The sequence below is a fragment of the Abramis brama genome (assembly GCF_963993115.1).
Source record: "Abramis brama genome assembly, chromosome: 18".
Taxonomy (NCBI): Eukaryota; Metazoa; Chordata; class Actinopteri; order Cypriniformes; family Leuciscidae; genus Abramis; species Abramis brama.
Window position 1 is genome coordinate 4,641,213 of NC_139980.1, and position 14,465 is coordinate 4,655,677.

Here is a 14,465-nt window from a genome sequence, read left to right on the forward strand (position 1 = left end):
ATTTACGATGCAAGGGTGAATAAAGAACTGTTTCTTTGAATAAGTACAGCATTTTCTTTACTTAAGAAACACTGAGGAGCGGTGAAGAGCGTCTTTTGTTTGTCATCGAGTCACAGCAAAAATAGACTGTGCTTAGCGCTTCATTATATAATGTGAGATTTTGGCCAAATGACAAAAAAAAAAACGAGCGCCCACATAGCTTCAATAATCTTCATAACCTTTAAGATGATGAAAACGAGATGTGATGATCGACTGCCCTAAGATGCAGCCATTCTAATTACAGAAAAACAGGACATTCACTGGACAAAAACGTCCTAAATTCATTTGAGCTTGATTTTGGTAAAGTGTTAATAATATAATGACACATGCAAGTATATGATCACATATAAAGCCACAATATAAAATTTGACATCACTGTGTTAAAATATTTTTAAAAGTTTTTTTTTTTTTTTTTCATTTCCATTAAAAGTGGTGGTTTGTTCATACATCGTGGGGTGGCCCAAAATTTGCTTTTGCCTATGTCACAATATGAGGTAAATCCGGCCCTGATTGTCTTTCCTCTGGAGAACTGGAGGGTGAGATTCTGAGTGTGTGCGTGCAAGTGTGAGGTCGGCACAGGGTGAAAGCTGAGTTCTTGACTTTGTTGCCATGAGGAGAGTTTATTTCAGAAACTGATTGAAAATTCCAAGTTACTGTCGCCGGTCTCAGGAGCTCCGTTTAAATGCCAGAGCAGCTCTCAATGCATGACAATCGTAGTGATTTCCCCTGGCAACACTCTTATAAAAGTGAGCACTCACCCTAAAAGTCCTCCACCGAGAGTGCAGTGAGAGTGAAAGGTCTATGGGAAAGTCAAGTTCTGAGAAATCTTAAGCTTTTATTTAAGGTTTTGAATTAGACCAGGGCAAGATTCATGACCAACACAACAGAGGTGACTAGAAGCATGGGCTTTTGGATTTAATGCCACATTGTGACATTTAGTGGATTGGCCTTAATTCAGTTTGTGGAGTGAGTGTTGGGCGAAATGGCATGTTGACGCATTTAGTGCTCTGACCTTGATGTGTCATTACGGTTTAAAAGTGTTTGTTGAAGTTTGTACCTCACAGCGAGTGTTCTGTAATGTGTGTCTTTAAGAAGCCCTTGGGCCAACTTCCCACAGTAAAACTTTTTATACATACACGCACATACAACACATGCCCACCTGCACGACAGCACACTGGGTTTTACCTGCTTACAACCCCCTTTATCCACTCTGACATTTGCAGTCAATATTCTGGAGATATCGGCATGCTTTGAATCACAAAGCAGAACTGTCAAACATTTTCTAACTTGCCTTGCTCTTGCTGTCTCAGTGTATATACCTCTCTCCTCTCTTCTCATATCTCTCTCATTTTAATTAGTAAAAATATGGTGGAAGAAATGTGAAATGAGACACTTTGCAGTAAAAGGTGAAAAATGGTCCTTTAGGCAGAAGTGTACGCTCACAGTTGGAAAAGTTTAACTTAAAGGGATAGTTGCACATTTTTGGGACTTGAAGGAGGTGGACCCCATAACTTGACATTATAACCACTGAAAGATCTAAGACATTTTCTAAAATAACTGAAAATGTGTTCGTCTGAAAAATGATTGACATATGCATCTCGAACGGCTTGAGGGTGAGTAAATCATGGGTTTAATATCATTTTTGGCTGAACTATCCCTTTAAGCACATTCAAAAGAACAAAGACAAAAAGCAGGTTCTGGAACTCTTAAATTAAATCCACATATGAACACATTGAAGTTGTGTATTCTGAATTTGATTTTGCTAAATAAGGATTTAGCACATATTAAGTCTGTATTGTTTGGTTAATAGCAATATGCAGCTACTGATTGGATGGACAGTTTCATACAAAGCATATTCAAATTTGCTCATCCATTCTGAATCTAGTCTTATTCTGATTAAGAACTACACAGCTTCAAGACAAGTTGCCCCACCCACAATGAAATCTCATTGGATAGAAGCACTGCTCTTCATGTATATTACACATCAAACACGGATGAGTAGAAAGAGATTGTGACAGTTTAATGTCAAATGCTATTTGGCAAATCCCTCAAGTTCCACAAGGAAAACTGTAAAAAAGCATCCGCAGTGTTTTTACAGTAGCAACTGTGCATAATTTTTCAGCTGTTTGTGTTATTTCCAGACTTTCATAAAACAGTGTTGTTGTTGTTTTTACTATTCCTCAATGCTGCTTTTTACAGTTTGAAATGAAGAAATGTTTATGTTCCACTGCTCTGCCTTTTAACTGTTTTTCTGTGTACATTTGTGGTAGACGTCTTTGACCATTGCAACATGTCTTATGTGTGAGCGGCACATTTTTTTAAATGCCATGTTAAAACCCAGCAAGCAATTGTGCATTTAAAAGACCATCCAAACTCAGCCCTGACGTCTAGGCTAAAACGAGGCAAAATTTGAGCTGTCAGTGAAAATGTAATAGACATCTAACCATAGCCCAAAAATAGACTAGCCATCAACTAGATAACTAGCCTGGTTAAAACCAGACCATTCTCAGTAGTAACTGAGTTATGGTCTGGCAAAGCTCCATAGACAAATCATTTCCAAAGGGGTGTCACCAACGGACGTCGCTCAAATGCCTCTGGGCGCAGTTGGATAGACCTAAAACCAATCAGAGCGATCGGCATCGTGTAAAGCCATATGCTGCGTCCCAATTTGCCTAAGTTACACTACGCCATAAAAGTATGTACTCTTTTTGTGAAGAAAAGATATTTACTTTTGAATGTGTAGCAAAAAATTAGGCAAGCTTTAGGACATACTACTTCGTCATCTTTATCGGACGGATCTGTCGCGTGCATCCTGTCACTTAAACTGCCCTGTCAATCATCGTGTCACAGTTAAAATCCTCTATTAAATCTAATTTAATTTCCTACCGTTTCGGAGAGAAATGTAGTAGCACGTTCATCTGCCAGTGGGTCTTTCATGGAGACTGTCCTCATGTGTTTGCAATTTGAATATAATAATGCATTTAAAAGTTGAACGGACGTCGCTCAAATGCCTCTGGGCGCAATTGGATAGACCTAAAACCAATCAGAGCGATCGTCATTGTGTAAAGCCCGCCTCAACGTTTCTGATTGGTGCCGCGATTTCGACGGCATGGAAATGGGCTTGAATGAGCTCTTTGCCAGACTACTTCTCGAGCAAATCTGAATTTGCCGGAAGTTGTCTGGGTTTTCCCAGGCTACTAGATAACATGTCAAAGAATTGAAACCAAACACTTTGTAATCACTTTTGACTTTGCTTGATGGAATATCATACATCTCGCAAGTTATTTGGTAAAAACGACATGTAACCAAATTAAAGGTTATTTTGGCTAGAAGTGGGTTACTCATAGCCAGACTATATCGGGTGTATAGCTAAAAAATTACAGCTATTTCCATTCTGCTGTGCTGTGTATTGCTGCTTTTGAACGTAAAACGTGTCCTGTGTGAATGGCATGATGGTCTGTCTGATCGACATCTTAATCAGAACATTTGTTGTTGCTGGTTCCTGCCATTTAGGAATGGGTTTATGGTGGAAATTGCACAGAACTCAACCAATCAGACTGGAACTTTTTAATTTAATATAGTGTTTGCTCGTTTTGTGCACAATATGCATCATATGATCATTGAATTTACTTTGGGTGATGTTCTTACATGCCATTTGAGGCTGAGACTTTTTAGAATTCAATAATATTACATTTAAAGGAAAATAAAGAGGCTAAGAAAAAAATGAAGATGACAAAGATTAATAAAATAATACAGCAAATTAAAAGTGGCTGCTTGTGAAGTCTTCAGGAGTTTGACATATTGAAGGATATTGTTCGGTCTATTTGTCTATCCTAAACCTGACAGTGGCTATGAAACAACAAGAATGGATTGAAAACGTATGTGTTCATGTGAGAGAGATCGTTAATTCATTCATGCATGCATATGTGTGCAGGGTGCTGAAATTAAAAATGGCCTGTGAAATATCCCATGACAAATGAGAATCATAGATACCTTGGGCACACAAGTTGTCTTCCGAGAGAGAGAGAGAGAGAGAGAGAGAGGAAATGAGAAATAATCTTCCCTGTCCAGACCAATGGGCTGTGGCTATACAAGGCAGGTTTAAAGTTAGAGTGAAGCGAAAAACAGTGCACATTTGCATTTAAATCCATCTGACCTGCAAAAGCACCGTTCCCCATCTCAAAAACAAGACAATTACAGCCAATTACCAGTATCCATTTCCCCTTCTCTTTTTCATTTTCGAGTTGTTCATGCATGCAAAAAAAAAAAGTCTGAATGATTCTGTCATTTGTGACAATTACAGATGATCCACTGAGGCGAAATGACTATCTCTGTCTCTGAAATGGTTTAATTTATTTATTTTCTAGTCTCCGAGCGAGAGAAGCATGAGACGGAGAGGACTCACAGAAGTGTGTGTCTGCGTGTGGAAGCTGAAGGCAAAGTTTGGAACAGTTTCTGAAGCTTTTAACGTCAGTCTGAAGGCTTGCAAAAGGTCTGCATGAACGTTGCATCTGGAGCATGTAGATATTTCTCTGTGCTTCTGCTTCTCTCTCAGAACTCTCCCTCAGTTAGCAAGGTTTAGGAACAAAACGAGACGAATCCATTTGCTTGTATCAAAAGCAGCCTTATTCAATCACGCTCTGCAACACGCAGCTTTGTGCCATGATATTTATTTATTTATTTCCTCTATCAAATAATTGACAGCACATTCTGCTTGGCGCCGTAGGATTTTTGGAGCTTGCGTGTGATGCCGTGAAGGTGTTGTCGTCAATGTTGAAGCAGCATTTGATAGTCTATCTCGCCATTTTGAAATGTAAATAGATTCAGTCAGAGGCAATATATATGGGAGAGGTATAATGAAGGATCAGGGATGAAAAATAGGCTTTAAACACTTCAAACATACCCCCCCCCCCACCACCACCGCCACCACCACCATCACCACCATCACCACCTCTCAGTCGCCTCTTCTCATGGATCTAGGAGCGAGAGTTCTTGTCAAATGCTGAAGGGATTTGCAAGTATTCTAGTAATCCATTTCAATCCAATGTTCTGCGTTGACAGGAAATGTGTCATGTGATTAAAGCACAGTGTTACCATGTGCTAGTGTGGTATGTTGGTGATTCGGATTGGAAAACTCAACCTTCTTTCCACTTTTCTCTTCCCATACCATTGTTTCAACTTCTGAACCTAACTTTCTCCAACTTTGCCATCACAGGAATAAATGAAACTTTAAAATATACTAAAGAATATATACAATAGAAAATGGTTTAATCAAATCTGTCAAATCAAACCATTAAACACAAATATCCCCTCCAGACATCACTTTATGGCCACTATATTTATGGTATACAGTAAAATGCACCTCTATAATCATGCATACTGTAAAGTAAAAGGCTTATTAACTTTTAAAGTGAGGAGAAAACACTTCCCATACATTTTGTTATTGACGTCAAAGGTTGTGCATCCAATCAAATTCTAGGGTGAAAATTTGGAGTGGTTTTCTTTTTAATAAGCCACTTTTTAACCTCTCTATGCAAATTAGCCCTTTCTCCCTTCAAAAATCCTAAAATCATCACAAAGCCCTGCAATTTCCAGTCTTACTGGTTTTCGTTTTTCCACTTTACCACTCTAAATCAGAGAAAGAGGTTATTCATGTGGCCAGAGAGAGCCTATTAGCACTAATTATGAGTGAGGTGTAGTGTGGAAGAGTGTTCACTCATTACTCGCAGATGAAGAGGCAGAAACAGAGGCTCACAGAAGGAGAATGATGGAAAGGAAAGAGGGAAAGAGATTTATAGAGAGCAGCGGTATGTCCGAGAACTTCTCAGGAGGGTTAGTAGATAATCTACTCTCTCTCTCTCTCTCTCTCTCTCTCTCTCTCTCTCTCTCTCTCTCTCTCGAGCGCCTAGCTTATAAGTTTCCTGAAATTAGAAATCTCACATCAATGAACACATTTTTGAACACATGTTCAGAAAAAAATCCCTTGACTGTATCTCTAAATCAAATTAAATTGAATGAATAACAACTCTTGACGCAATCATGTTCCAAATAAACAAATTCAGAGCACATAATGCAAGCATCCAGAGGCTGTTGTTTCAGGTTATTCCCAAATGTGTTTTGTTGGAGAAATGGAATGTTACTTCATTTGATATTTTTTCAACAAATAATTACAAAGGAACAGACTGATGTCCTCAAAAAGCACTCGCAGTACACTTAGGATCCCTGAGCACAACACTGTGTACTTCAGCTTCCCGTTATATATTATAGTATTTCACTTTACCTCATACTTTTCATGACCTTTTTGAACATGATTGAGCTGGAAGCTGAGAGTGTGAGGCAGCTGGTACAAGTATCATCTATAAATGTCTGTGACTGATTGTGTCCTGAAGTACAAAATATCTTCATGAATGCAAATAACTACTGTAGATGTGTTACCCTCTGTTTGTCCAAACATGGTTTGGTCTTACTGGAGCTACATTCAAAGTTAAATGATTTTTTGAGCTCAAAGTTGTCTTTCTTTATCTTGAGCATACAGAAAAGCCAACTAAATCTTGAATGAATGAAACCACACTCTTCTTTCCTTGCATTATTCATTATTCAGCTCTAGTTTGTTTCTCGCGTGTTTGTTTACTCTGGTGAGAGGGTTTAGGGGTCTTGTGAAAATGTATATTTTAAAACACTTCTATATTCTCCATTGTTTGGTTTAAAACCCCCTTCTCAATTATCTGTAAAATAGTGATTGTTTAATAATATTGCATACTGTTTCTTTGATTAATGGCCAACACTGCATGAATTGTTTGAGAGAGATGGAGTTTCTTTAATATTCTGGTGTGCAATGTAATGTTTTAAAGTACAGTTTTGCAACATAATAAATAAAATGTTGATATTAAAATATAAAATAGTAAAAAATAAAATAAAATATGAATGATAAATAAATAGCTATACATTTATATATAATTGTAAATATAAATGTTAAATTAAATGTAATAAACTTATTTCAATTATAATTTTAAATGTATATTTCATATATTATACAATTATTTTAACTAATGTATACTTTTAAATATACATTGTATGTTGAATGTTAATATTTTATCATTTTTAATATAAAAAAGTATAACCTTTTTTTAAAAATATATAAATATTAATATTTGGTTTTGCAAATAACCCCTCAGAGTGCCTCTTTTTTACGCTTTTCAACCCTACTTCACATAAGGTTCAAGGTCTTAAAACACTCAAGGTCTGCTATTTTCATTCCCATCTCCAAAGGGAGTTCACTCATGCAAATCCATTTGTCTCTAGGGGAGAGATGAGTTATTCTTACTACTCTCTTTGTGCAAGTCTCTTATAAGTGCTTTTTTTTTTTTTTTGTCCCAAAACACTTTTATCGCTATAACAATTTGGGGTATTAATGTGTAGCGTATGAGTCATTGCTTCTCCTGAATGCTTTCTGTGGCAAGTGGCATACTCTGTCCTTTAAAGATGCATCCAAAATAAGTGGCCTTGTTCTTGTTGACTTGAAAGCAGAAATAGTACATTAATTTCACTTTAAGATGGCTGGGGTTGAAGCTAAGTGACCTAGCAATGCTATCTTTGCGCTAGTGCTGCAGTGCAGATGTCTTGGATGACACAGTAGGTGAATTAACACTAAAATATACACTGTCTCCAGTGTCTAGAGCCATTTTAGATTCAGATCCCAAGTCCTCCTGGCTTTATGGGCATCATCCATCCGAGGCCTCTGTCCTCCATTGAGCTATCCAGGGAGGGGGCAGGTTAAGTATTTATGAGAGATGGAGGAAAAACTAGCTTCGGTCCAGGCAGAGGTAATGGAGGCGAGCGAGAGTGGCCGCAAACGTTAGCGGCTGACCTTTTGCCACAAAGACGCAGCATGAATTCTTCATTACTGCTCTGTGGTGACTCGCATCTCATTTTTGAATGTAACGCCTTCCAAAGAGACCAATTAGCATTGATCATTTTGTTGTAATAGCGTAGTTATGGTGATGTTGCACGCATGCTGATGTAACTGTCCTTGTTTGAAATGTGATGGGACTCACATTAAACACTCCTTATGATCTTGATGAAGCAAAAATATGGGCAAATAAAAGACTTAATCCTAATAGATGCGTAATGATGCTGTCATTTGTAATATAAAACAATATTTATTAGGGTTAGATGACGTGTGTGTGTGTGTGTGTGTGTGTGTGTGTTAGTACATAATCTATTATAATATAATGAAATTTTGGCATTCATAAATATAAAAATGTGGTTTTGTCAGAATGCATGTCTAATTTTAAATGATCATCTACAGTGTTTTTATTGTTGACTAAAACTCAAAATTGTTTTCGTTAATTGAAATAAAGCTGAAATAACATTAAAAAAAAATAACAGAAAAAAAAATTAAACTTAAAAATGAGAAATGCTGCATTGGCAACTAATTGAAATAAAGATGTTTAAGTTGAAGCACTAAAATGACTAAAACTGAAATAAAACCTGAAATAAACCAAAAAAATAATTCAAAATATATATAAATACTATAATAGTATTTAAATAATACAAAAATTAGCCAATCAAAAACATTCTCTGCTTGTGAATTATTTTGTGTCCAGGTTTGCTGACAACAGAAACTAGTAACCTGGTTTTAAGTTTCCAAATACATCCAAAAACGTTGTGATCTTTGCGTACCTTCTACGTGCAGCACAATTTACTCATGCACTATGAGTAAGACATAAAATGAGGAAACATATGGAAATTATTCACCTGGAATATGAAATGTCTTTTGCCATTGCTCTGCATTAATGGCTGTGTGGAGTTTTTAGTCTCTCTCTCTCTCTCCCCCTCTAATATACATACAACCTCACACCTATCAGACGAACGGATATATATATAGTATATTAATGAGCTATCATAGCACTGATGACAGTAATGTGGGTGTTTAGGACATGCATTATGTTTAATCCCAGATCAATACAGTACCATCTCAGCGCCCCACATAATTATGAACACAGAGCGGTTTTAATTACTGTCTGATATATGAAGGATCATATGAAGGGTTTTCCATTAGCAGCATCCTGGTGTGATTTTTGTTGTGCTAATTATCGCGGGTCCAACGTTTTAGTGTTGCTGTATTTTCAGGGGAAGGGAAGCAACATTTGTTTTTGTACCTCAACAGTGAAAAGCCATTAAGCGTGCAGGGCTGAATTCTTGTAAGTGTAGTACCCTCTTTCTCGAGCGCTCACTGCTCACCTCCTCAGCTCTGCACTCACTCACCTTTCCTCTCCCCTCCCGTCTCGTTGTTCTCGGGGACATCGTAGAGTGACTCTGGTTTATTTTCACATTCCAAGCCTTTGCTTTGTCGAGTCTGTCACTAGCTGTGTGCTGAAGGCTGAAGTTGAAAGGGAATCTGAGGACTTCATGTTCTCTCACTCTCGCTCTCTGCCCACTGTACGGTCACACTTCACGCTGAATTTGCTTTGACGCAAAGAGACAAAATAATTAAAGACAGCTGTAAAACAAAGAAAGAAATCTCCATTGTACAGGGGCATTGCAAGGGCAGAGAGTTTACATTAAGGTGGATGTCAAACATAGTCATTGTATAGTGATTTTTTTCTGTCCTTGTGTGGAAGGGAGGTCAGAGCTGTATAAGATTGTGGGGAAAATCACTGCTGATGGTGCAATGCTTCTCTGCAGAAGGACTTTGTGAGCACATAATTCTAAACTGAGGCTCCCATCGACAAGCTATTATAAACACCGGGCTGTCCTTGAAGTCAAGAACTTACAGATCTACAATGAAAAATAGGTCTCTCGTGACTGGAATATTCCTCTCTTCATGGTGATATTCAAAAAATGTGCTTTTCAAAATATTAGACAAAAATATCCCTCAATTTCAGTCTATATAAATCACTAGGCATCACAACATTATAATAATGTACAGTATGAAAATGTTTTTGCTAGAGATTAGTCATTAGAGATTAGAAATAGTCATTAAATGATTAGCAATTTTCAAGATTAACTTTAGTGAGGGTTAGATGACTGCAAAGGTAATCTACAGTATATGTAACCGAGAAACTGAGCATGCAGCATTAAATCAGTGGTATTTATATATATTATAGTATTTATTAATATTTCAATTTGAGCTTCAGTAATTTTCTTGTGTCCTTTTGTTTTTAAAAAATATATATTTTTTTAATTAAATTACCTTTTTATCATTTTAGTACTTCAACATCAGCTTATTTATTTCAGTCTATTTCCAAACCAACATTTCTATTTTTTGTTATTTTTTTTAGTTCCTCATTTAATATTTATATAATAATAAAATTAGTAAAACTTTTATTTTATTTCAATTAACAAATTTAATACAAATACAAACAATGCATCTCTAATATCGACCAATATGGTACCAATGTGCGTCCCCCCAGTATTCAGATGCAAATCACATAGCCTACTCATAATTAATTTCAGGCTGTGATAGCCACAACAAAACTGTTAATCTATTTATTTAAAGCTTCATAATATGAAAAGCATTAGGAATAAAGCCATGTATTGATGCACACATCCAATTTATCTAACATCATGCACAAAAGTAGTTAAGCTGAAAGGGGCAAAAAAAGTTTGACTTGGTTTGAAGTTTTATCATTAGCATTGCATATGTGTCCCTTTGCCCTACCGACCTTTTACTCTGCTGGAGGCCTACAACTGGTTTGTAATGATTAACACTGCTTTTAAAATAGACTGATCACGCTGTCTGTGAGGCCGGGCTATGATAAGGTTCCTTTGAGCTTCCCTTTTTTAAGACAACGCTCACTTTTTAATAGGAGATACCAATAACACTGAAGCCATAATTAATTTTTCATATTAGTTACATTGGAAATCTAACTTCATCCCATCCGCAGGACAGTGCTTTTTAAGTTTCCGTGCTGACACCATGGGCTATGATTTAATAATGCCTCTTCTCTTGTGTTGTGTCCAGAGGTATTTTATTAGAATGATTTAATTAGCCATGAAACGTCTCAACATCTCATTTGCCCCAAGCTAGTGTTGTACCCCTTCTCTCTCTCTCTCTCTTGCTTTCTCTTCCCCTCAAAAGGGAAGAGGAAGTTATTTTTCAGTCATAACACATTACTAGGTTTGGATGGATAGAGAGCCGCTCGGCATACTGAATGGCTGCCGAGCTTCAAACACATGATGTGTCCCTGTGTGACTGGATCACTTTGGGCTGACAGCAGTTTCCGGTGCTGACCAAAGTCTTGGTCTCCTCTCCTAGCCAGACTCCAGATTGCCAAGAACCACCCTATTTGGATGAGAAAAGACCATGTAAAGTGTTTTTACAGTGTGTGTTACAGGGGTGGTTATATGTGAAATAGATGATAACACAATCAAATAAGTCATTTAAATAATGGTGGGGCAGTCTTTGTGAACGGATGTCCAGAAAAATGAACATGCATAGAGTGCTATGTAAAAGGGAAAGGTACAATCAAAATATTTCATTTTTATTTGCATGGATAGGGAAATTGTCCAAATTTGTTTAGTCTTGAACCTTTGTCTTGAAAGAAGAATGCAAGGTGTAAAAATATGGGGATCAAACTGTTGTTTCAATGACTGACAGTTTTGTTTTCTTACACTGAACACCGTGCACACGTTTTTGAAACAACCCTAAAAGTGGCATGCATCAGGAGAGAACTGTTCAGAGGACAAATATTTTTGCACTTGTACTATTATAACCTGCAATGTGATGCAATGTAGCAAGGTCTTCTTTCACTGCTGAATTTGGCATTGAGTATCTGGCTGTTATAGCCATTGAAATGATCAATTTGTGACAAAGTAGAAATGCCAAAATGAATACTCGTCAAGCTCCAAATGAGTGCCAAATGTATCTTGGATGCCTAAAGTTTTTCCCAAACTCCATGTGGAAACACATATGTGAAATGTTTTTGCATTAATCAACCAAAATGAACATATTGGAACAAAATCTTAATGTCTGTTTGTATTTTTGTGAAGAAGAATATCATGCGCATCGCTTTATGATGCTGTCGGTTTGACACTAAGAAAAAAAAGAAGAAAAAAAATATGAAAAAAATTTGTTTAAAAAAATATTTTAATAAAGGAATCATTTAAATAAAATAATATAAAATAGTTTCATTTGTGAAAAAAAAAAAAAAAAATCATTATGGGGCAAAACAGATTTCTGTATGAATAAAATGAAAATAAAAGATTTGTTGCATTCCAATCTTCTGTACTTAAGCTTACTGATACTAATGTTTTGATGCTAGTAAATCAAGTCTTGATGATTAAATGGCTTTCCCAGTGCATGCGCTTTCAACCCTGAGATGTGTGCAGATGACCAAATCGCCACTAGCTTTATGCTGTGTGATTCAGTACATTGAGTACAAAAGTTCAACCTTTACAAGACCTAAATAAAGGCATGTGCTCTGCCTTTTCATAAGAGCATGAAGGCTGACACCAGACATGCCCTCATGCTGTTGTCCTATTCCAGCTATTTACTGCGAGCATTATGACGGCAACTTCCTGTTTTTGAGTCTCTTACACATATGATTACAAAATCAAATATCCTTCTTCCACTATGTGTACGTGTGCATGTGTTTGTGCAGGTCTATCCTTTCTCTAAGCAACACACGTTCCTTGAGCCGACTGCAGACATGCAGAAACAGATTCTGCTTCACCCAATGCATTTTCAATGACATAAATTACTGTGTGCTGTAGAAAGAGAAGAAAGGAGCAAGGGGTGAAAAGAGGGAGAGTTTTGTAATCTAAGGTCTGCTGACAGAAATCACATGTGCTAGCATTTGATGGATTGATGGGATCTGGATGTATATAGGCGAACAGATGGAGGGATAGATGGATATATGGATGAAAAAAATGGTGTGTTTACCTAGAGAGGCCAATTTCTTCGGTCTCTGCCTTAATAACAGGCTGTAATGTAATGCAGCTTAGTATAGCTTTACTTATAAAGCTTTTTAAACTGTATTGTAAAGGGTGAAAATCAATTGTTGATGGATTGTTTTATCTTTCTTAGAGAATAGTAAGGCATTCACTCTACTGTATATATAGAAAACAAATGTTCTAAAGCTTTCTGAATAACAACAAATGCTTTTGATAAAAAATAAAACCATGTTATGAAAGGAAATTACAGTTCTTAATGTATGCTGGTACGGTACACATCTTACGTAAATGATTGCAAATGTTAAGTGCCATCATGAAATCATTTATAATGTCTTCAGTGTATCCTCAGGCTACTGTAAAGGCAAACATCTTTGATGTCTTGTTGAGCTGGCATTATTGCTCTGTTTCAAAATTATGTTTTTAAAAGAAGTCTCTTAAGATCACAAAGGCTCCATTTATTGATGATCAAAAAGTAAAACAGTAATATTGTGAAATATGCCATTTAAAATAACTGTTTTCTGTTTTAATGTATTTTAGAATGTAATGTATTCCCATGATGGCAAAGCTGAATTTTTAACAGCCGTTACTTCAGTGTCACATGATCCTTCAGAAATCATTATAATATGCTGATTTGCTGCTCAAGTAACATTTCTTATTATTATCAATCTTGAAAACGGTTGTGCTGCTTAATATTTTAGTTTAAACCATGATCTATTTTTCTTTGATGAATACAAAGTTCAAAAGATCTTTACTGTCCGTTTTGATCAATTTAATGCATCCTTTATGAATAAAAGTCTTATGGAAAAAAAATCTGACCCAAAACTTTTGAATGGTAGTTTATATACGCTCATTTGTTTCTCACCTAAAGCCAAACAGCTATTAATGTGGGTTAATGTGTAGTAATTATAATTATAATTTGATTTAAAAAGAAGTTAATGGAATTTGACGTTTTAATTCAGTTAGCTAGGATTGTGTGTCTCATGTGGGCCAGAGCCTTTCATCAAAACTGGTGACCAGAGATTGGATGAATACTGTATAGGTAATGCACAAGTACAACAGACTCTGAGATTTGTGTGATAGTATGCGCAGGTGTGAATGTGAATGTGCATGTCTGTGGTTGAAAAGCCATTTGGTTTTAAACGAGATTTCCATGCCTAAGGTTTAATTTATAGCCTCTATATCTACACTTCACTGTGTTTTGCAGAGTTAGCACTTCGCTCAGCCCCAGTTCAGTGGGGAAATGAGTTTGTCTTTTAGCTGCTGTTGAGGTGTGTGTGTGTGTGTGTGTGTGTGTGTGTGTGTGTGTGTGTGTGTGTGTGTGTGTGTGTGCGCGCATACTCGTGTTAGTAATGGCGGTATTGGGTTGGTATTGGTGATTGCATTTGGGCAGTAAAACAAGTCAATGGCCTTCAAATGGCCACTTTAAATGTATAATTTCAAACCCTTTAATATTGCACAAACATACTATGCATGCTACGTGCATATACATCTACTGTTTTTATATAGATTTAGCTAAACACATTCACATA